The sequence below is a fragment of the Arvicanthis niloticus genome, chromosome 8 (assembly GCF_011762505.2).
Source record: "Arvicanthis niloticus isolate mArvNil1 chromosome 8, mArvNil1.pat.X, whole genome shotgun sequence".
NCBI lineage: Eukaryota > Metazoa > Chordata > Mammalia > Rodentia > Muridae > Arvicanthis > Arvicanthis niloticus.
The window spans coordinates 55,910,394-55,932,860 of NC_047665.1; the positions used below are offsets into that span (position 1 = coordinate 55,910,394).

General features: G+C 44.6%; 1 protein-coding gene and 2 long non-coding RNA genes across 6 annotated transcripts in view; 2 read left to right on the forward strand and 1 right to left on the reverse strand.

Moving 5' to 3' along the window:
• Pfkfb3 (6-phosphofructo-2-kinase/fructose-2,6-biphosphatase 3) overlaps nucleotides 1–22,467 on the forward strand; it is an 83,090-nt gene that overhangs the window by 19,748 nt on the left and 40,875 nt on the right. The window lies entirely within an intron of this gene.
• On the forward strand, nucleotides 3,012–9,953 carry LOC143443355 (uncharacterized). Its single transcript, XR_013112267.1, has 2 exons — nucleotides 3,012–4,414; nucleotides 9,508–9,953. It is a non-coding gene; the product is annotated as an uncharacterized LOC143443355 (long non-coding RNA).
• LOC143443352 (uncharacterized) lies at nucleotides 11,422–21,814 on the reverse strand. Of its 3 annotated transcripts, XR_013112264.1 has the most exons (5): nucleotides 21,550–21,814; nucleotides 19,957–20,152; nucleotides 17,187–17,321; nucleotides 14,372–14,567; nucleotides 11,422–12,089 (listed from the first exon to the last, which is right to left on the reverse strand). It is a non-coding gene; the product is annotated as an uncharacterized LOC143443352 (long non-coding RNA). The 3 variants fall into 3 exon arrangements; XR_013112263.1 differs by lacking the exon at nucleotides 11,422–12,089 and having other exon boundaries at nucleotides 13,986–14,567; XR_013112265.1 differs by lacking the exons at nucleotides 11,422–12,089; nucleotides 19,957–20,152 and having other exon boundaries at nucleotides 13,986–14,567.

Below are 22,467 nucleotides of genomic sequence, written 5' to 3' on the forward strand. Positions count from 1 at the left end.
AGATAGATAGATAGATAGATAGATGATCTTGCAAAAAGGGATATTGCCAGGAAGGGTTCTACATTGATTTATCACTTTGGACTGGAAGATTTGTCCTCTTAAGGTGTGTTGCTGTTTTATGTACAGGTGGAAAAGGACTGCCCAGTACTAAGAGATGACCCATCCCCCATCTCGCCAGGAAGTATGATTCTGACTATGGGTTTAACAAATACAATGGGATCCTGATATCCACAGCTGTTCATTGCCCCTCGCACCCCGAAGATTTCTAACTCATCCCTCCTCAAGGCTGATGAGATCTGAAGAGCTGGGTCTGAAGGAGTGACTTTGACCTGAGTATTTACTACCTGGAAGATAACACCAAATCTAGTTCCCTAAAAGGTCTGGGAGGAAGATGCTGGTCTGAGTCCACTCTGTGGTACCCAGGTTGTAGTATTTCAGACTTGAAGGGATATCTAGGTATGATGGTTAATATGTATAATCCTAGTAGGTAGTCAGGAGGTCAGAAGTTCAAGGCCAGTCTTAGCTTCATAGCAAGTTAGAGACCAGCCTGGGCTACGTGAGATCTTGCTTTTAAAAGATGTACACACACAAATACACAAACAGGCCTGCCCCTGTTCCTATTATCCTGGAGGATGGGTGCTACTGTCCCTTATCTCAAGAAGCAGAATCAGGAGGATTCTCACGAGTTGAGGGCAGTCTGGGCTACAAAGTATGAATTCCAGGCCAGCCTGGGCTACAGAATGAAGCATGAACCTTCAGAAGTGCCAAGTGTTTTAGATAAACTTTTCCTTCTGTGCTTTTCTTTTTGAGACAGGGCCTTGTGTAGCTCAGACTTTTAAACAACTAAGACACATCCAGAAAATACCAAAGTTTGGTGGATTTCTGTTTATGTTTTGCTTAGAAGGATTTGCCCGAGGCAGCTTCTCTGCACTGAGTGGGTTTTTTGTTTGTTTGTTTGTTTGTTTTTGTTTTTTTGCTTTTGTTTTTAGAGACCCTGAAGTAGTATTGGCTTGTCGGGCATTAGATGGCCCTTGGAGAGAGCACCTTCTCCATTCTTACTCTTGGGCCTGGAAGAGTGTAAGGGGTGTCCATGGTAACAAGTAGAGCAGGATCTCAGTGAGTGGAAGGGGTGTAGGTAGCTAAAACTAAGCCACCACGAATCAATGGACATCTCAAAGATTGGCATCATCATTGAATACAGAGTAGATCTTTGCTTGAGAGACTTGATTTTAATCGGGGTGGCGGGTGTGCGTAGACTGAAGGGAAGAGGGAACTGTTGGATCTGCAGAAAGGCTTACAAATGACATGGACTCTTGCTGAGGACGAAGCTCAGCTGAGTACTTGCATGCATGACGCCTGGGCTACATTCCTAGCACTACATGACCTGAGAGTGGTGGTACATGCCTGTAATCCCAGCACTCTGGAGGATCATGTGTTCGGTTCATCCTTAACTAGCTAGGGAGCTTGAGACCAGCCAGACAGGAATGAGAGTCTGTTTTAGAAGCAAACATCTAGGTGTGGTGACACATACCTTTAATCCCAGCACTAGGGAGGCAGATACAGGTGGGTCCCTGGGAGTTTAAAGCCAGTGTGGTCTACACAGTGAGTTCCAAGACAGCCAGGGCTATACATTGAGGCCATGTCTCAAAAAATAAGCAAAAAAATCACCCTGAACACTTGGCACCTCTCAATGTTCATGTTTAAGAAGAAACCCAGATGCTGAGCTCTGTCTGCTGAACTGACCAGGAGGGTCAGAGACCAGAAGAGAGAAGGTCCCCTGCCTGTCTCTCAAATGTACATTTTTATAAGGTTGTTTTTTTGTTTTTCTTTCTTTCTCCCTTGCATGTGTGTTTCTTTAAGGCTTTCCTAGTCTCTTTTAGGTTCCAGTTCTAGAATGTTGAGATTGAAAGTTTTGTGGTTTTGTTTGAGACAGAATCTTGCTGTGTATCCCAAGCTATGAATCCAGGCAACCTCACCTTCTCAGTGACCCTTCTCCCTCAGCCTCCCGGATGTTAGGATTACAGAAAGTTACCTTTGCACTGGGCTATCTGATTTTGCTTTTAAGCAAAAGAGCCTTGTTTACCAGAGTTCCAGAAATAGATACTTAGTCTCAAAACAGGGTGTGGCATTCCCTAAAAATGGCTGTCGCTCTGTTGTCACTCTATCCTGAGTGGTTCATTAGATGGCCCAGTCAGTCTTTTAGAAAGTAGCTAAAGCTATTGACCGTCCAAGTGCTTTCCTCCATGTTCCTCTGGTTTTTGTTTGGCAGGGTGGATGCTTTTTTGAAACAGGTCTTATGTAGCTCAGATTGGGCTGGAATTCACTGTTTCCTTGGTTATCTTTAAACCTGTATCAATGCCCCTGTCTCAGCATTTTGTTAAAGATTTATTTATTTTTATTTTATATGCATTGGTGTTTTGACTGCATGTATTCTGTGTGAGAGTATCAGATCCCCTGGAACTGGAGTCACAGTTGTGAGCTGTCATGTGGGTGCTGGGAAATGAACCCAGGTCCTCTGGAAGAGCAGCCAGTGTTCCTAACCGCCGAGCCATCACTCCAGCCCTGTATTTTTAAAAACTGTTAGCTGGGCATTGTGATGCATCCCTTTGAGAGCTTCTGTCAGGATGCAGAGGAAGGCAGATCTCTCTAAGGTCAGCCTGGTACATGTTTGAGTTCTAGGACATGTAGGGCTACATAAAGAGGCCCTGTCTTAAAAAAAAAAAAGGTGTGTGTGTGTGTGTGTGTGTGTGTGTGTGTGTGTGTGTCACAGTATCTGTATGTATATGGTAACTTTAGAGGCCAGAAGAGGGCATCAGTTTCCGCAGAGCTGTAGTTATATGAAGATTGTCACAAGACATTTTATAACTGTTCTTTTTGAGACAGGGTTTCTTTGTGTAGCCCTGGCTGTCCTGGAACTTGATCTGTAGACCAGGCTGGCCTCAAACCCAGGGATCTGCCTGCCTTTGGCATGTGCCTGCTGTTTGATTGTTTTGTTTGTCTCTGTGTTTTTTTTTTTTTTTTTTTTTTTTTTTTTTTTGAGACATGGTCTATGTAGCCCTGGAGGTATTGAAAATATGTGTAACTCAGGCTGTCCTAGAACTCACAATTCATCTGCCTCAGCCTCTGAGTTCTGATATTAGGGTAATGTGCCAGCCTTATCCTTGACTCCTCTTTCTAAGTTTGTTCTTTTTCAAATGTGAGGTTTGTTGTTTACACAGAGTACCACATGTATGAGTAACAGTAATGTCTCAGTGGATGGAGGTAGTAATTTGTTATTAGCCAAGATTAGCTACCCCTATTCAAAGCAGGGATGGGATAGCAGAGAGCAAGCTAGCACTTCCTGAGCTGGAATGTGTGGAAATTGTCCATCATTCCAACAGCAAATTCTCATGCTATAGATCTGGCTGGAGCCCAGAGTTCTGTAGTTGGAAGGCTGACTCAGAAAGCGTGAGTTGGGTGCCTTTGCCTATTTTGCCATGTCTGAGTTACTAAGGGAAACCCGAAAACCACCAGGTGTCAGGAACAGATGCTGTGCTGTCTGCTGGAACACTGTGGCCCTGGATTTGAGATCATAAGGAAGTCCCTGCTTGCTCACTCAGTGAAGTCATCAGCACATTCGCTGAGACTGTTCCCATCAAGGACGTATATTTCTCAACATTGGCTTGCATCGTGGTCCAGATGGCTTCTGTGGCCCACTTTGGCAGAGGGGAAGGGGCTGATGCAGCCCAAGAGAATCAAGCTTTGCTGTGGGGTGGGGAAGGAGAAGAAGCAGTGCTGGGCCTTGCTCTTCCTCTCCGAGGCAAGGTCAACACCAAGGCTTGAGAAGAAAGTAAGATGCTCACTACTTACTTCCTAAGGCACCAACGTGCTGCTGCATCTATGCAAACATTGTTTCTTCGAATCCAGAAGGCAAGGGTTCTTTGTTACATCTTTTCCATTGATGCTGAGACATTGAATACTTAAGTGACTTTATTTAACAGCTGATAGTGCTGTGTGACAAAACTTTTCCCAGAGAGACAAAACATGCTCATCGACTCACCCCAGAAAGGGGACCCGTGACACACCAAAGGATGGATGCCACCATAATCCACCCTGATGAACCAAGAGTTGTATCATGGTTACTTGTAGAAGTATTGCTGAGAGGTTGCTCACGGGAACAGAAATGACTCAAAGGTAGCTGCATCAACAGAGCCCACCCCAGCATGGTGACAGCTCACAAACGCTGACAAACCTGGAGCACACTGCACAGGCAACTCAACAGACTGGAGGGTGTCCTTTCCAGGCGCCCCAGTTGCTCTGAGTCTCCAGGTGGCTGAGTTGGCTCCTGATTCTTCCAGGTAGTAGGGTCTGGTCTGAGAATCTCCTATGCAGCCAGGCTCTGCTTTCTCTGGCATGGTGGGCCCTAGTCAATCAGGTCAGTTTCACAGTTTTTTTTAGTTTGTTTCCCTCTCTCCTCTAAGGGCTCAATGTTTCAATATCAGAGGCAACTGTTAACAAATAGGCACAAATCATTCGATCCCTGCTCTGTGTATTTTAATTACTGCTTGTGAGTGTGTGTGTGTGTGTGTGTGTGTGTGTGTGTGTTTGTCTGTGTATGTGCCTGTATCTGTGTGTGTAGGCATGAGCACACCGGGGTGCTCATGTGGAAATCAGAGGACAGCTTGGGGGAGTTGGTTATTTTCCTCCTTCAAGTGGATTCCTGGGATGGAATTCAGGTTGTCAAGGGCCCATACCCTTTATTTTTTGAGACAAGGTCTCACTCTGCAGTATAGCTGATTTAGAACTCTCTGTATAGACCGGGCTGACCTTGAACTCTAAGATATGCCTGCTTCTGTCTCCCTTCCTAGTGCTAGGATTAAAGGCACAGCTACTACACCTAGCCTGCTCTCTCTGCTAGACTAGTCATCTAGTTCTTAGACATATGTGGTCTAAAGACATATGTGAGAATAGACAATGGTTCATCTAGCTTGGGGAATTCTGTTACAAGGCTTGACTTTTGGAGATTTAAATGTGAATTCATCAGTTGCATGCTATATGTCTCGTCTAGTATCATAAAAATCCAAATGCAGGCATGATGGAGGTAAAAGGAGGAGTTCAAGACTAACTGGGACTTCAGAGTAGGAACCTGACTCCTCCCCCAAAATAAAACCAACTAAACAAAAGAATCTAGATTGAAGGCAAGGACCTCGACATGTGTACTGTGGGTACACTCACCCACACACACGCGCATGCATGTACACCCAAGCACACATACACACATGCATGTATATGTACACACACACACACACATTTAAAAAAACAAATAAAAATAAAAAAATAATGAATTTTGAAACAAGAATTGACACAGCACCCAGAAGTCTGAGGCAAGAAGTTTGAGAGTTCAAAGCCAACCTGGGTTAAGTAAGCCTCTGTCAGAAAAATAAAAAGAATTCTCAGATGAGTTTGACACAAACCTTGACTGTGAACTCATGATCTGTGAAGGGTGGGAGATTGATAAATGCAAGTCTATAGGATGCTGTGGTGGGGTCTAAACTTGGGGTTTTAGGATTTCATTACTCTCAAAGGGAGGTTTAAGAAGGTTAATTGGTAAGAGTGTCCAGGCCGAGCCCTGTCAGATGAAATGACAAAAACGAGGAGACTGGGAGGGTGGTACTCATTACAGAGTCCATATAAACATCAGAAATAGCTCAATTAAACCAAAAGAGAAATGATAACACATCTGAGATGGAGTAAAGAGAATTACTGTTTCAGTTGTTAGGCCTTCTAAAGCTTTAGCTGTAACCTGACACAACCTAGAGTCATCAGTCGAGAGATTGATTAGACCAGCTTGTGGGAGGTAATTAATAAAAGAGAGCCTAGCCTACTGTGGGCAGCACCATTCCCTAGGCTAGCAATCCTGGCTGTAAGAAAGCTAGCTGAGCATGAGCTTGTGAGCAAGCCATCAAGCAGTGTTTGTCCACAGTTTCTACTTCAAGTTCATGCCCTGCATTGTCTCAGTGATAGACTGTCTCCTGGAAGTCCACATCAAGTAAATTATTTCCTTCCCTCGGCTACTTTTGTCTGAGTGTTTTTTATCACAGTAATGGTGACAAAGCTTCAAATGGCCAGTAGACTCCATTTACCATGGAGTAGACTCTTTGAACTGGTAGATATTCTTCTGAAATTTTCTTTCCTATTTATACAGCTGCTCCTTTTTCTGTTGATTAGTGTTATATGGTTTGTGGGGTTTTTTTTTCCCCCAGTTTTCTTACTTTTAAACTATCTCTTCAGACCAACTTGTTATTAAAACTATGCTTTTTTGGATTTGTTTTAAGATAATCTTTTCAACTATGTAATTAGGCTGATGGTCTGGATCCTAGTATGTAGCACAGGCTGGCCTTGGGTCAGGGTCCAGCCTTGACACAGGATAGGAGTTCTCAACTGGAAGCAGGGATATCTGGAAGGCGCATAATAAATATACACAGACTACTTTTGGGGTACAAGCTGACAGGCATTTTTCAAGGCTTAAAGCTTCTCTCTCTCTCTCTCTCTCTCTCTCTCTCTCTCTCTCTCTCTCTCACTCTGTGCTTTCTTGCTCATTCGCTCGCAGCTTGAGGCTGCACAGATTCTGCATTCTCCTGCATACTCTGCTTTTCTCCTGTGTGCTTTTCTTTTCTTGAACTCCCATATTCCTACACACCTCTGTGCATTCCCTTCTCACTCTCACACACACTCTTCACACACACCTCACATACATGTCACATACACCACATGCACTTTCCTTTCACTCACACACACACTCTCCATACACACCTCACATTCTCTCTTCACTCACTCTTCACATTCTTTCTTCACGCACTCTTCATATGCTCTTCTCATGCTCTCTCATTCACTCTCTCACTCACTCTCTCTTTCTCACCACTTTCACCTCACATGCATCTTCGCCTTTCTCTTGCCCCAGTCTTTTATTGATACTCCAAAAGCAGGTAGAAAAAAAGAGACATTGTATAATCATTGCCAAATCGAATTAAAAAGAATAACCACATCCCACAAAGAATTAAGAATTATAATTGTTCCTCAAAGTTTCAAGCTTCTCTATTCCTAGGCCTGTGGCCAAAATAATAGTAATTGCAAACTTATCATTATTTAATTTTTTTTTTGTTTTTTTGAGACAGGGTTTCTCTGTGTAGTCCTAGATGTCCTGGATCTCACTCTGTAGACCAGGCTGGCCTTGAACTCAGAAATATGCCTGCCTCTGCCTCCCAAGTGCTGGGATTAAAGGCATGCGCCACCACTGCCTGGTGTCATTATTTAAACTTTAACTTTTAACTTATTATACTTCAGAGCTCAGAGCCTCCAGGTCAACTACTTGCATTTTCTTGTGAAGCTCTAATGATAACTGACATGGGCAAAGCTGTCACGCAGTGGCCAGAAAGAATCAAATTAACCCTTAACTCAGCAGTTCCACTAGCTTTCTACTTCTGTACATTGCACACAATGACTCTCCTAAGAGTCCCAGTGTTTGGACTTAGTTTTACTAAGATTTTATATATTCTATATTCCCTTATCTAGAAACCACTCTCAAATGTTGTGCAAAACTTCTCATAACTTCAATAGTTTTTTCCTTTCTTGGGGTCCCCGTGTATTTCATTTTCTAATAATTTCTTCAAACTTTTTTTGCAAGTCAAGCATTAATCTGGAACTACCATTGTGCAGTTGTTGAACTGTTTCCAAGATGAGAACGCACAGCACGCACCTGGGCCATTAGGACCGTGCTGTGCTGTGCCCTGTGCCTCAATTTTTAATTGTTTAAGAATCATTACATCAAGGAACATCTAGTTTCACAGAATTCACCAGAGCAGAAGGAGAAAGAAGTAAGAAAGTCAGATATAATAGAATAAGTATGCACACCAAGGCCAACTGAAAAACAGTCACACACAAAATCTATACAGCCATTGTCCAGGGCTAAGGTTAGGAGGAATAGGAACAACTGTTTTTTACAAAGAGCTGCTGCAGGCTACTGAGATGTATCCATCCCGGCCTACTGCAGGCAGTCCCTTATTTCATTCAGATGGTGGGTCCCCTGGAGGGATGTGTCTCCTGCTTCTCAGGGTCCCAGACACCATCCTCTTTACAAGGTGCTGCCCAGGCTTCTGAGATGTCTCCATCCCAGCCTATTGCAGGCAGTCCTTGTCATTGTATGCAGTCCCCAGAAGCCTTGCATGCACAATTCCTCCTGCCTTAGGCTCTGACAAACTATCTTTAAGTGTACAAAACCCAAGTCTGACTGCCTTTATTCTCTCAGAATGAAAAATATATCACAGGAGCATCAAACTTCAGTCTATCCTGAGCTAGTCAAGTCTGGGATTTAGGGATGGCCTGCCCCATAAAGATTTCCTTGGTGATAGGTTCAAGAGGTGATGACCTTCTGGGTATGGAGCTTGTGAAGGGGAATCTTCAGATTTAAGGTGCTGGTCTTCCTAAATCTGTACTTTTTAAGAAAGAGGCTGGTGGGGCTGGCAGGTGGCTCAGTGGGCACAAGCCTGAGGACCTGAGTTCAGAGCCTTAGAACCCACAAAGAGCCAGCAAGCTCGTAACTCCATTTCCAGTCCCAACTGGAAACAGAGAGTTGCTGAGGCTTGCTGGCTGCTAGTCTAGCTCCACTTTCAGTTAGAGACATATTGTCCAGTAATGAGGGGTAGAGAGATAGCACTGTACGCCACTGCATGGGGGCTGGTACTCCCAGGCCTGTAATCTCAGCACGTAAGAGGCAGAGTTAGGAGAAGTTCAAGGACAGGCTAGGTTTTACATTGAACTCAAAGATCGTTTGGGTATGACTTTATTGCCAGAGTTTGGGAGACAGAGGTAGATGGATCTCTGTGAGGTCAGCCTGGTCTATATAGCAAGTTCCAGGCTAACTAGAGCTATATAGTGAGATCCTATATCACAAACAAATAAAAAACAAAAACTCCAACAAAACTAAAGCTGGGCTATAGCTCTGTTGGTAGAGTCTTTGGAAAGCAAGTACAAGCTTTGGGTTCTATTTCCAGCGCATAAAGTGGGCAAAGTGGCTGAGGACTGTATCTAAGAGTTAGGATGTGGAGGTTATAGGATCAGAAGCTCAGGGTCATCTCCATCTACAGTGTAAGTTTGAGACGAGCCTGGCTACATGAGATAGTGTTCTCTCATTTAAAAAAACAAAAAACAAAAAACAAAAAAACCAAAAAACTGTGTATGGGTGGGGCAGGGGGAGGGTGGTAGTTGGAGTTATCCTTGAGACGACCTGCCCTGCATCCATACCTCTGACCTACCACAGGGCCTCAGGCCTTTCTCCTCTCCTCTCTTTCTGGCCTGGAAAAGCACACTGACATCCTGATGACCCTTTAAGATAATGAGAAACTTGTGAAGTTCCAAGGGATTTACTGATAAAGCGTCTTATCTCAGCGTGGTTTCCGCACAGGGCTGGAAGAATGTTGGCAGGCCTGAGAAAGCCAAGCATCTTCAGTGCCTCCCTTTCATTCCTTGCAGATCCCAGCTTAGCACATCCTGGATATGGGCAATGTGACTCACCCCTTCTGTGTTTACATCATCCCAATGAAGGCATTCCCGGGAAACAGCTGATCCTGAAGGCATGCCTGGTCACCAGCAGACCTGACAGAGCCTCTGCCAACAGGTTTCTCAGCTTCCTCATGACACCCAGGAGTCAATGGGAATGGGTTCCTTTTGTGGTCAAGTCCTGAGAAACCCAACTTCTTGCACAATGAATTGGAGCATACACCGTGGGTCACCTATTCAGACATCAAACCATAAGCAACTCTTTTAAAGTCTCCTTGTAACCTGTGGGAAACAGAATGAAAACACTCATTCACCCAAAAAGCTGAGGTGGGGGCTGGAAAAGATGTAACTTGCTTGATATCTGTCTGGTTAGCTGTGAGTTCCATCCCTAGTATTGAATAAACATGTGTATGACCTCAGCACTTGGAGAGTGGAGGCAGGAGGATCAAAAAGTTTAAGGATATTGTCTTAGTCACTGTTCTATTGCTGTGAAGAGAGACCATGACCAAGGCAACTCTTTATTTATTTTTTTAAAAACCATTTAACTGGGGGCTTGCTTACAGTTTCAGAACTTTAACATTATGCTCATGGCAGGGAGCATGGCAGTATACATGGAGCTGAAGCAAAACCGAGATTTATATTCTCATCTACAAGCAGAGAGAAAGACAGGGGGAGGGGGAGAGGAAGGGGGAGGGGGAGGGGGAAGGGGAGGGGAAGAGCAAGAGAGAGAGAGAGAGAGAGAGAGAGAGAGAGAGAGAGAGACAGACAGGGCTTGGCATAGGCTTTTGAAACTTCAAAGCTCCCCCCCCCCCAGTGAAACACTTCCCCCAACAAGCCCACACCTCCTAATTCTTCCCTGGCATCTAAGCATGCAAATATGTGAGCCTGTAGGGGGCCATTGTTATTCAAACCACCACAAGTCATCATAATGAGTTTGAAGCCTGTCTGGGATACTGAGGCCATGTTGTGAATAAATAAACAAAGGGCAAACTTGTTGGAGACTGGAGCACCAATTGATAGATCCCCATGGTGGGACTGGGATGCTGGGACACATCTGTCTGATCTGTCTCTAAAACGGAGACTTTCCCTGTACTTTCCCCGAGTATTCAACCTCACTGAGACATTTACTGACCACTGGTCATCATCCTGCTGCTATTCCCACGCACCTTGACACTACCTTTATGTTTTGCTGGGGACATCCCTCAGGGCCACGTTTTTCTGCTTGCTCCATCCTTCTCAGCTTCCTCCCAGTACGTCTCCCAGGAAGCTGCTTTTGGCCTCTTGGGTAGAGGAGGAGTTCTCTCAATTGGGGCTACACAGGGCTTGGAGGCCATAGGGAGCCAGCAGTACTTTCCAGGGGAAGAGGAGGGGATAGGGCTGAAAATGGTGTTAGTGTAGAGCTTGGACTTTGTGCACAGAGACCAACTGGAGAGGCCATAGGGAAAGTGATGGGAAACCTGAGGCTAAGTTAGACACTTAAGGTCTGAATGGAACCTGGGAACCTGAGCTGGAATGATTGTGAGTTCAAGTCCAGCCTGGGCTTCCAAGTGAGGCCTTATTTTTAAAAAAAAAAAAAAAAAAAAAAAAAAAAATCAGTGTGGAGACAGCAGAACATAGATACTTTCAAAAATAAGTTTATGAGCTAAGATTTGGCAACATAAAGGAAGTTACAGAAAAAGTTAGTCTCAGACTTGACCAGGTTGACCTTTCACTAAAGCTCCCGTATTTCTAGTGACCTCTATGATCCTCATATTCCATTTGAAAAGCGAGGGTTCATGTGGTTCGAGCTAGTCAAACACATCTCAGTGAGATCCGTTGACTGACCCAGGCCTGTTTACAAGAAGAAACTGACACTCTGCTGACCCGCCCGCCCGCCCATCTCCCCTTAACTTGTTTCTTAATCCAGCCTCGGAGTTCTTAGAAATGTCATCTGACAGTAAACAATAAATAAGTTCCATTTCCCTTTGCCTCACAATGCTGGGTGCACCTGGCTGAGGACATCACACCACGCAAGCAGGGGACACTGGCATCCAGCTCAAGTTCTGCCGGGTGAGGGATTCCACAGCCTGGGCTCATCTCCCAGGACTGCTGGCCTAGAGCGATCACTGGCTTGCCAGGCATGGCCCTGGCCTTGTGGGGCTTGTTTTCCTAGCTTAGGATCTTGGGTGCCCTGCTGACTTGGACAAGAGCAGAAACCTGAAGCTGGATGTGGTGGCTCAGGCCTGTGATTCCCAACACCAGGGGCTCAGGCAGGAGGATTGCTCTGAGTTCGAGGCCAGTCTGTGCTACAAAGTGAGATTCTGTCTCAATTCTTTCCAAAAGAAACAAGCAAAGCAAACCGCAAACAAACTAAGGATAAAAGCAAACAACAACAAAGAAAAGAATAGAAAGAAACAAAACAGGGCATGGGGGTGTGTCCCAGCAATTCCAACCTTGGGAGGTGGAAGCAGGAGGGTTAGGAATTTGAGGATAACCTTGGCTCAGCATCTCTGTGTGCTCTGTGCACACACCAGCAACGTCTCTTTAGTTCCCAGGCATAATGTAAACGTGTGCATCTAGAGAGGAGAAAAAGACAAGCTGCTCTTCTTCATATGGTTATAATTCCTAGAAAATTGAGACATTTCGCTCCCCAGCCACTGCCATACCCACCCCTTTTCCTGGCTTAGCATGTTTACTTATTCTTCGTTGGTTCTCTGATAATTTCACACATACAATTTTGATCATACTCGTTCTCCCCTACTCCTTTCAGATCCACCCTTATCTCTCTACTCATCCAACTTTGTATCCTCTGTCTCTCCCTCCCCCTCCTCCCCCTCCCTCCTCCTCCCCTCTGTCCTCCCCCTCTCCAAACACATTAGGTACAGCTGGCGCTGCCCATGTTCTCTTGCATACGTAGCCTTCCGCAGGAACATGGTTGACCAAACAGGAGCCCTGCCCTTAAAGGAAATGGACTTTTCCCTCCTTCTGCAGCTATCATTAGTCCAATAGTTCTTTAGGGGTGCGATTTCATGCCCACATCCCTTCTCCATACTAGGCTTGGTCTGGTTTGATCTTGTGTGGGTCTTATGAAAGCTGTCTCAACTACTGTAAATTTGTATGTGCGATTGCTCTGCTGTGTCTCACAACACTTCTTTGCTAGTCGGCTGTTGCCCCTGGCTCACACAGCCTTTCTGACTCCTGTTTTGCAATTGTCCCCAAACCTTGGGAGGAGGTGGATGATGAGGCATGTCTTTTTAGGGGTGAGCAGTCTACAGTTTCCTATTATCTGAACCTTGACAAATCATGGGTCTGTGTGAATTGCCATCTACTACAGAAAGAAGCTTCTTTGACGGAGTTGAGAGACGCTAATCTCTGAACATAAGGATACCTAATTAAGAATCAGTTTAACACAATGCCTATTTTCTAGAATCGTAGTAGTAGATTCTCCCCAGGGGGCCGTGACCTGTCTAGCCACAGGCTCTTTGACCCAATATCAGTACCAGATACATGTTTTATATTGTAGATCAGTCTAGACAGGATTTTTCTCTGTGGTTCAGGTTGGTCTTGAGCTCGTGGTAGACCTCCTGCCTCAGCCTACCAAGTATGAGGTAACATTGGTGAGCCACTGCACATGATCTTATCTCTGTCATATTACATCCATATGCTGTGTTAACCCTGTCTCCATCACAACAATTTCAGCCACTTCCAGATGCTATGCTAACATCTCCTGCGCCTAGAAGTGCCTACAATTGTTGCAATGGAGAGGGGACTGAGTACTGAATGCAGGTACTCCCTCAAGTGCAGGGGAATGGCAGTGTGGTTGGCATTATCTTATTTTAAAGACGTGAACCTACCTAATAACAGTGATTGGGAGATGCTGGCAGAAAGGGCTGTAGGAGGTCAGTGCCAGCCAGCCTTGTCCTTTCTTTAAGAAAAAGAAAGACAACCCAGCTTTCTGATGTGCATCGGTGAGATTTGTTCCCTTTTGTGCTGAAAAACTACTGTCTATAAGAGAAGGAACTAAGGGAAGGAAATTCTGGAAAGTCCCTAGTCAGTACCCAGAGAACAAATAGGAGAAGCATGGGGACAGTTGAGGAGGAGTGTGACAATCCCTGGGGACAGTTAAAGAGTTGCTGAGAAGACCAACAAAGTGTTCACAAGAGGGAGAAGAGAAAGAACCTATGCCCAGACATATTCAGTCTGCACCCTTCAGAGGCAGACAAAGGAGCAAAGGCCATTGAAAGAGACAGGCAGAGATACTGTTGTCTGAGCACGTAGAAAGCAGGCCAGCAGGACTGGTCATATAGCTCAGTTGGTACAGGGTTTGCCTAGCATGCATGAAGGCTCCAGTTCAGTCCCAAGAACTGCAATGGCTGAGCAGAATGACACCTTATCATCTCACTGCTCAACAGGTAGAGGTAGCAGCAGCAGAAAGTCAGCCATGTAGGATATAAAACACACACACACACACACACACACACACACACACACACACACACACACACACTGCAGGCTACCAGAACTAAAGCTCAGGGCCAATCAAAGGTGCTGGCTTCAAGGGCAGAGTGCTCAAACCCAGTGTTTGTTCTAGTTTTAAAAGTCCCAGGATGACTGCTAAGTGACTGGAGTGAACCAGGCATGTGACTGTCTCTCTCAAGAAAACAGGGTATGTAATTCAGCTGCTAGGAATCCTGAAAAGCACTGGGCAGCACTCTGAAGACCCTGGGTTTCATTCCTGTGTGTGTGCATGTGGGTTGGGGGTGGGGGTCAGCCTCTTGATGTTCAAACCATTCCAATTGCTCCGCTTTTAAAAATGACTGCATTGGCATACTGATGAATGCATACTGATGAACGTTACGTTTGTCTTTGATCCGGGCTCTTGGGAAGGTGGCAGGATGCAGAAGGCCAGACTGGAATATGTAGGTTTTACCAGTTGCTTCTCTCATCGCTGTGAGCAGAGACAAAAGCAATATATGCAAGAAAAGGTTTATTCTTGCTCACGCTGGAGGACTGAAGGCCATGGCTGAAGGCTTTGTGAGCCGGTCACATCTCATCTGTGGTCAGAAAGCAGAGAGAGATGGTTGTTGACTAGTTTTGCTACTTCAGGACCCTAGTCCATGGAGAGGGAGCCACTCACACTCCGGATGGTCTCCCTCCCCTGTTAAACCTTTGGGGAAATATACTCATGGTGTCTCCATGGTCATTTCAAAGCCAGTCAAATTGATAACGAGCCTACCCATCACAGGAGGTCTGGAAGGGGTCAAGGTGAGGGTAGGGGTGGGAATTTTAGAGTTTAGGGGACACAATTTCAATTGGGGAATAGGAAAAGTTCTAGAGATGGATGGTGGAGGTGGTTGTTGCAGAAAAATGTGAATATACCCAACACCCCTGGGCTGTGTGCTTAAAGATAGTTACAACCATGATGTTATGCCTGTATATTCTCCTATATTAATACAAGAACCACAGGAAAATGAATGATGAGTGTTCGAGTCCTAGCTAAGTATGCTGGTGCACCTATAATACCAGCACTTGGGCAACAGAGGCAGAGGATTGCCACAAATTCTAGCCTAGCATGGTCTATATAGTTCATTCCAGGTCAGCCAGGGTTTAACAGAGAGATCCTGTCTTAAGCAAATAAACAAGCCAACCAACCAAGTAGTCTTCACTCCTTCCCCCCTCAGCTATGTATTTTTCTACTCCCAACATACATGCACCTTTCCCAATAGGTAGAGGCTGAGGCCTGTAAACAGGAAGACAGAAGGCTCCCAACATCTGCAGGTAGGACAGGGAGGAACATCATGGTGAAGAAAGAAAGGACCACCAATGGTCAGAAACAAGTTGCTTTGTATCTGATGCTGGTCCAGGAGCAGAGTGGATTAGGATGGTACAGCTGGCTGCCTGAGGAGTCTCTCCTAAAGGCCAGACCTCACCTCCCCTGGTTCTTACAGGCTGGGATTCTGTGCCATGGCTCTGTGTTCTACTTGGAAGCACAATGGGGAGGGCAGAGCAGCAATTGCCAGGCTGGAGCTCAGCCTTTGTTCCTCCTCTCTGTTTCTGCTGCAGCAGGCCAAAAGTGAGAGCCTTGGTTTGGAGGAGAGATGTCAGTCTGACTCAGCTGGATCATGCCCAGGTTGGGGTAAAGTTTGCCGTCAGGTCAGGAGTCTGGCTGGGGTCAGGGTATGAGGACAAAGGTTGAAGCTGGGGCTGTGCTTTTCCCAACTCTGCAGAGACCCTTCTTGCTTCATAGCAGATGCACCCAGTGCACTGTGGACTCTCACGGACCCCTCTGTGGGCTCAGGTTCCAAGTGTGGAGTCACAGAGACCCTGCACACACACACATATATATCAGGCACACTCAGAAAACACCTTGCTTAGGAGACTGAGTCCTTCCCAGCCATACCTACTCTGCCTCCTGGGGACTTTTCCAGTGGGTCCAGCAGAGGGGAATTTCTCTGGAAAACCCCAAGAAACTTAGTACCCTAAGACTGTGTCTAGTCTTCTCACAGAAAGTCAACTCAGTTTTAGTTCTCAAAACAAACCATCCAAAAAGCCTTTTCTCTTTTTTAGGCAGGGTCTCTTATGGCCTAGGGTGGCCTGGAGCTTTTGGTGTAGCTGAGGATGACTTTGAAGTTCTGGTCATCCTGCATCTCCCTCCCCAGGACAGGGATTACAGGTCTGGACCACTCTAACTAACTAATGTATATGGTGCGGATTGAACTCGGGGCTTTGTGCATGCTAGGCAGGCACTTCACTAGCTGGTGTATATTTGAAACAGGGTCTTGTTATGGAGCCCAGGCTGGCCTTCAGCACACTTGATCTTCCTGCCTCAGCCCATGGGTTGTTGGGATAACAGAGAACCATCATGCCTGGCTAGATCCCAAGGTACTGAGATGAGAACAATACCATTGACAACACAAATGTGATTAAACAGCCAGGAGACCAAAGTCTTGCTTCCTAGCAGGTCTCTTGTGAGAACTCAGACAACAGGAGTGTAGGCTGTGGCTTCCCTTTGATCTGTGGACACATTGATATCAGCAGCCTTCAAGGCCATTCCATTCTTCTTCTACTTCCTTTGAGTCTGCCAGTGTTTGGGTAAGGATTATGAGAGTCACTGCTGGCTCTCTCAGTAATCTGTTCCTGCATCCAGGCAGGTAGGCCGCTCCTGCAGGCAGCTCAGCATGTCTGTTTTTCTAAGTGTGGGCTTTTGTCTAAGATGTTTTACCAGTTTTGGATAATTTAACCGGAGTGGGACTTGGGGCATTTTCTAATAGCATGCTTTGACCAAAATTGGAAAGCAGAGATGTGGCTCAGTGCTAAAGCATTGGATTTGAACTCCAACATTGGGAAAACAAAAACAAAAACAAAACAAACCACCACCAACAAAATGCGAGCCAAAATATTTAAAATGATCATACTTGTAATTTGTGTGCGCGTGCGTGTGTGATGTAGGTACATGTGGTATGGGTGTGTATTGTAGTGTGCAGGTGTATTTCTTTGGGAGCTCGATCAGTCTTCCTTATTCCCTTGAGACAGGGTCTCTCCCTGAATCTGGAGATAGGCTGACAGGTGGCAAGCCCCAGCGATCCCCCTGTCTCCACCTCCCTAGCATCCCTTTGGCTCCATCCTGCTCTTCATGCGGATGCTGAGATCTGAACGCACACCCTCATGCTTACTCAGCAAATGCTGTTAGCCACTGTTCCATCTCCCTTGTTCCCACATTTGTAATTCTAACCATCAGGAGGTTGAGGCCAGTCTGAGACACAGAGTGATCCATAATGAACTCCAGACCAGCCAGGGGCTACAGAGTCCTGAAAACAAACAAACAAACAAACAAACGTCAATTCAATAAATGTACTTCTGAATATGTCTTTTATATTTTATTTCAAAGTAAACAACAAGCAAGAATTTCTCACATGCATACAAAACAACAAAACTCAGAGATCTGGGAAGCATGAAATATGGATGTGGAAGCAGTCAAGGGGATAAGATGGTAACTTCTATGCTCTGTGGACGTCCCTAGCCTCTGTCTGTCATCACTGGACCTATAGTGTGTTGAGAGCACAGCCAAGAACCTTCATGGTGGTGACCCATTTGGTATCTCAGAACTTTGGAAGTAGATGGAGGAGAAGCAGAAGTTCAAGGCTAGCTTTGGCTACCTACTGTGAGGCCATTGTAAGCCCTAAGCCAACAGAGTGGTTGGATGACTTAGCAAATGCATTGCCCTCAAGCCTGACTACTTGAGTTTAATCCCTGGCATTTACCTGGTGAAGGAGACAATGATTCTAGAGAGTTGCCCTCTGACCTCTACAGTATGGACTGTGGTATTCCTTCCCAACTTCGACAATACATACATGCATGCATGCATGCATACATACACACATGCATATATATCACACACAAATACATACATACATGCATGCATATCATTCATACATATTTTTTAAAAAGTAATTTCTTTGGATCACTCTGACTTCCCTGTACTACATCAACAGCTCTTCCTTTTCTTCTCCAATTGTTAATTAATTAATTAATTCATTCTTGAGTCTCAATATGGTAGCCCAGACTGGCCAAGGAATCTACTATGTGGTAGAGTCTGGTTTTAAGCTCACTATGTAGCTGAGAATGACACTGAACTTCTGATCTTCCTGATTCTGCCTCTCTAGTGCTGGGATCGCAGGCGTATCCCATGATACCCAGTTTAGGCCATGCTAGAGAGCGAACCCAAGGCTTCAGCCGTGCCAGGCAAATACTCTGTCAACTGAGCCATCTCCCAGCTCTATCCATCTCCTTTGGGTTTTGTTCTGTTTTGTTTTCTCAAACGGGGTCTCACTCTGTAGTGCAGGCTGAACTCATTATATAGTTCAATATGGCCTTAGACTCTTGGCAGTCCTCCTGCCTCAGCCTCCAGAATGCTGGGTTTCCAAAATCCAAAATGTTGAGATTTCAAGCGTGCAACACATGGTATCTACCAGACTTTCTTTCCTTTTCTGTTTCTTTTATAAGAAAACACACACACACACACACACACACACACACACACACACACACAAATAAAAATAAATAATACTTCAATAAGATACAAATTAAAAATACCCAAACAAACCGAAATGAGGAAAACCATCTACAAACATACAGCACCACTGTGTTCTGTTTGTTGTTGCTGATGTTTTTGAGACAAGGTTTCTCTGTTGTAGCCCAGGCTGTCCTAGAACTTGATCTGTAGATCAGGCTAGTCTTGAACTCAAAGATCCACTGACCTCTGCCTCCAGAGTCCCGGGACTGGAGGCAGGTGCCACCACCACCCACCACCACTGAGATTATTTTGTGTTGGCCAACTACTCTTGCCATGACTCATATACCCAGAGAGACTCTATGAGAGGAAACTGATTTTTCCTTTGCTAGTGGGTATCAATTGCATTCTTGGTTATCAGTTGCATTCCTGGAACCCAGGTCTACTTTCCCCTCTCAGTGCTAGGACCCTGTCAGTCTTGAACCTGTGCAGATCCTGTGCAAGATGCTACAGTCTCTGTAAGTTCATATGTGCATCAATCCTGTGTGTCTGGAAGACATTACTTCTTTGGAATGGGGTTATCCATCGCCTCTGGGTCTTGCCATGTTTCAACCTCCCCTTGTACATAGGGGAGGGTTCTAATGAAGATATCTCATCAAGGACTGAGTGTCACAAAATCTACCATGCTCTTCACATTCTACAGTTGTGGGTCTCTGTGTTAGTTCCCATCTACTCTAAGAGGAGGGTTCTCTGAGGAGGCCTGTGTGCGGCAGTGACCTATGGGTATAGCAGTTTGTCATTAGGAGTCTTTGGTGCTGTAAGTAGAGTAACTGCATAGGTTTCCCCCTAAGCCGGTGACCTATCTAGTCTCAGGTTCCTGGCCACTTTAGCAGTGTCACATGTAAGTTCCATCTCATGGAGTGGGCCTTAAAAGACTTTTTTTTTTTTTTTTTTTTTTTTTTTTTTTTTAAATTTTTGTTGTTTGTTGACTATGCCCTTTTAGGGAAATGATCCTGGGAGAGACTGCTAGGACTCAGCCAGCATCTATTTCCCTCCTCTTCTGTAGTAGAAGAGTTCTGGACAGTGGGCCAGCTAGAAGGCAATCTTTGTCCTTTTATTTGCAGATAGATGTGGGCTGTCACTCAGTCTGGCTAGGGAGGTGAATGTGCAAGTGTCACATGGATTTTGGGAGCGTCGTCTTCAAAGAAGAAGCCAGTGCCTTTTGGTCTCTTTGTGCTTCCTCTGACTGCCTGAAGCACTGTGATTTATGTTACCCGGCTCATACAGTGCAGTGTAATATTCAGTGACTGGTGAGATGGGCCGAGTACCCAGCCACGGCGGTGAAAGTGGACATCACTGCTTTCACTTATCGAAGGTCTTTATTTAAGTGTTGCTGGGAACTGCCAAGTCCAGTTAAATGTATTAACCGTTACCTGTCACATTTTGGTTTTAGCGTTAAGAATTGAATCCCAGGGTCTTGTGTATTTCAGTCAGTGAGGTATAGACTCAGTTGATTTGCTCTGTGTTTTTTGCTTTTGTTTGTTTGTACGTATGTTTGTTTTTGAAACAGGGTCTCATATAGGCCAGACTGCCTTGACCTCCTGATTCTTTGGCCTCAGCTTCTGAGTGCTAAAAAAAAAAAAAAAACAGACACTTTGTAACGCTAGAAATGGAACCCTGGGGCTTTGTGTATCCATTCAAGCACTCTACCAACCGAAATACTTCTGTGGTTTAGATGTAACCATGAATAGCTTGGAACTTACTATTTAGCCCAGGCTGAACTTAAACTCTGTTCTACTTGCAGAGTTTAAACTTCTTCTATTGTTTCAATAAAATACCTGGACTAAAGCAACTTAAATAAGGAGGGTTTATTTGGTTTATAGTTCTAGGTTATAGTTAATTACTGTGGAGAAGTTAAGGCAAAAATTAAAGCATTATATCCACAGTCAAGAGCAGAGGGAGAATAAATGAATGGATTCTTACTTGCTCTCCGCTAGATTGCTCCTGTCTTAATATTGTTCAGGTCCCTTTGTGTAGGGGATTAGTGCCCCCCACAAGGGGTTGCATCTGCCCCCATGGACATACCTGATCTAGATAATTCCTAAGACTTTTGTTCCAGATGATTCTAGTCTATATCAATTTGACAATTAAAACTAACTAGCACAAACTCATAGCACTCTTCCTGTCCCAGCCTTCTGAGTACCGACATTACAGACACGTGCCTGAGATTACAGGCTTCAAAGTTGTATAAATAGGAGGTGTCTCTGTTTATTAATTATTTATGAACCATAGGAATTCTTATCAGATTAATAGTATCCAAAGTGGAGGAAGAACCTTTATTTAAGTGTCGAAGGTCTTTATTAAGTGTTGCCGGGAACTGCCAAGTCCAATTAAATGTATTAACCGTTATCTGTCACATTTTGGTTTTAGCTGTAAGAATTGAATCCCAGGGTCTCTTGTATTCCACCCAGTGAGGTATAGACTCAGTTGATTTGCTCTGTGTTTTTTGCTTTTGTTTGTTTGTTTTTGAAACAGGGTCTCATATAGGCCAGACTGAAGAGTTCTTGATATTTTGTGCATGAACTTTAGCATTTTCAAGTTTTAACTTTCCATTTTGTAATAACTTTACTGAAATGTTGCAAAAATAGAGCAAAGCATTTCCAATAGCTTTTACCTGGATTCTTCCAGTGTTAGCCTGCTAATGTTACTTTCTAATGTTGTCTGTCTTTCTGTCTACCCGTCTGTCCATCCACTTACCTAACTCTCTGTTCTGGCTAAGCATAGTAGGTCACATCTGAAATCCTATCACTTTGGAGTTGGAAAGCAGAGAAAGATTGCTGAGAGTTCAGTGCCAGCCTGGTATACATACTGAGTTCCAGGCCAGCCAAGACTACATGGTGAGATCCAGTCCCAGAAAACCAAAACCAAAACCAAAAACCAAAAACCAAAACCAAAACCAAAAGCTAAACCAAGCAAAACAGATCACAGATGAAAGCCCGGAAATGAATTTGATCCAGAATGCTTACCTCACAGGTAGCTGAAATTTCCAGTTTCCCTCCATTGTTCAATATTTATCAAAGGAAACACATTTCAACAGATGTGCCAGGATCACAGGTTTCCGAGAAGAGCCATGTCTTCTTGTAGAACAGTCTTTCCCTCTCTTCTGTGGCTCACACCTTTGGTGTTTTAAAAGAGTGTTGGTATACATTTTAAGAAGCAATTTTAGAAGTTTTATACTGTGGTGGAAACAAGCAATACAGAATTGTCCCCTTTCACATTTGCGACTATGCAGGTCAGTGGGCTTAAGTGTATTTACTTCATTGTGCAACAGAGCTCTAGAATGTTCTTGTCTTGCAAAACTTGAAACTCTCCCCTCATTTTTTTCTGCCTTCTCTCAGACCTTGGCATCCATTGTTCTATTCACTTTTTTTGCCGCATGGAATCAAGCTGCTTAATTGTCTCAGATAAGTGGAATCAATTACACTCGTGGTTGGCTTACTTTGCTTAGCATAATGTTCTGGAGCCTTATCTAAGCTCCATCCTTTTGTTGGCTCAGTAACAGGCTACTATCTCCATACATCACATCTTATTTATTGATCTTTCAATGTATACTTGCTGTTTCTGACTCCTTCCTATTCATATGTAAGGGTTATGTAATGGTGCTTTGAATATGGACAGTGAGCCAGAGTAAACCCTACTCACTCGATTGCTTTGGTCAGAGTACTTTATTACAGGAAAATAGCTTATCTGTAATCCCAGCACTCAGAAGGTGGAGGCAAGACCATCTGGAGTTCAAGGCCAACCTAGGCTACAAGAGATCTTGTCTCAAACAACTAAACAGTTAACAGTAGGAAATGTACTCAGTGAATCCCTACCAGTAAGGATGGCTTCTAAGTCATTGCTTTTCCAGGGCCCTGTCAAAGGAAGGTCTTACCCAGTGACTT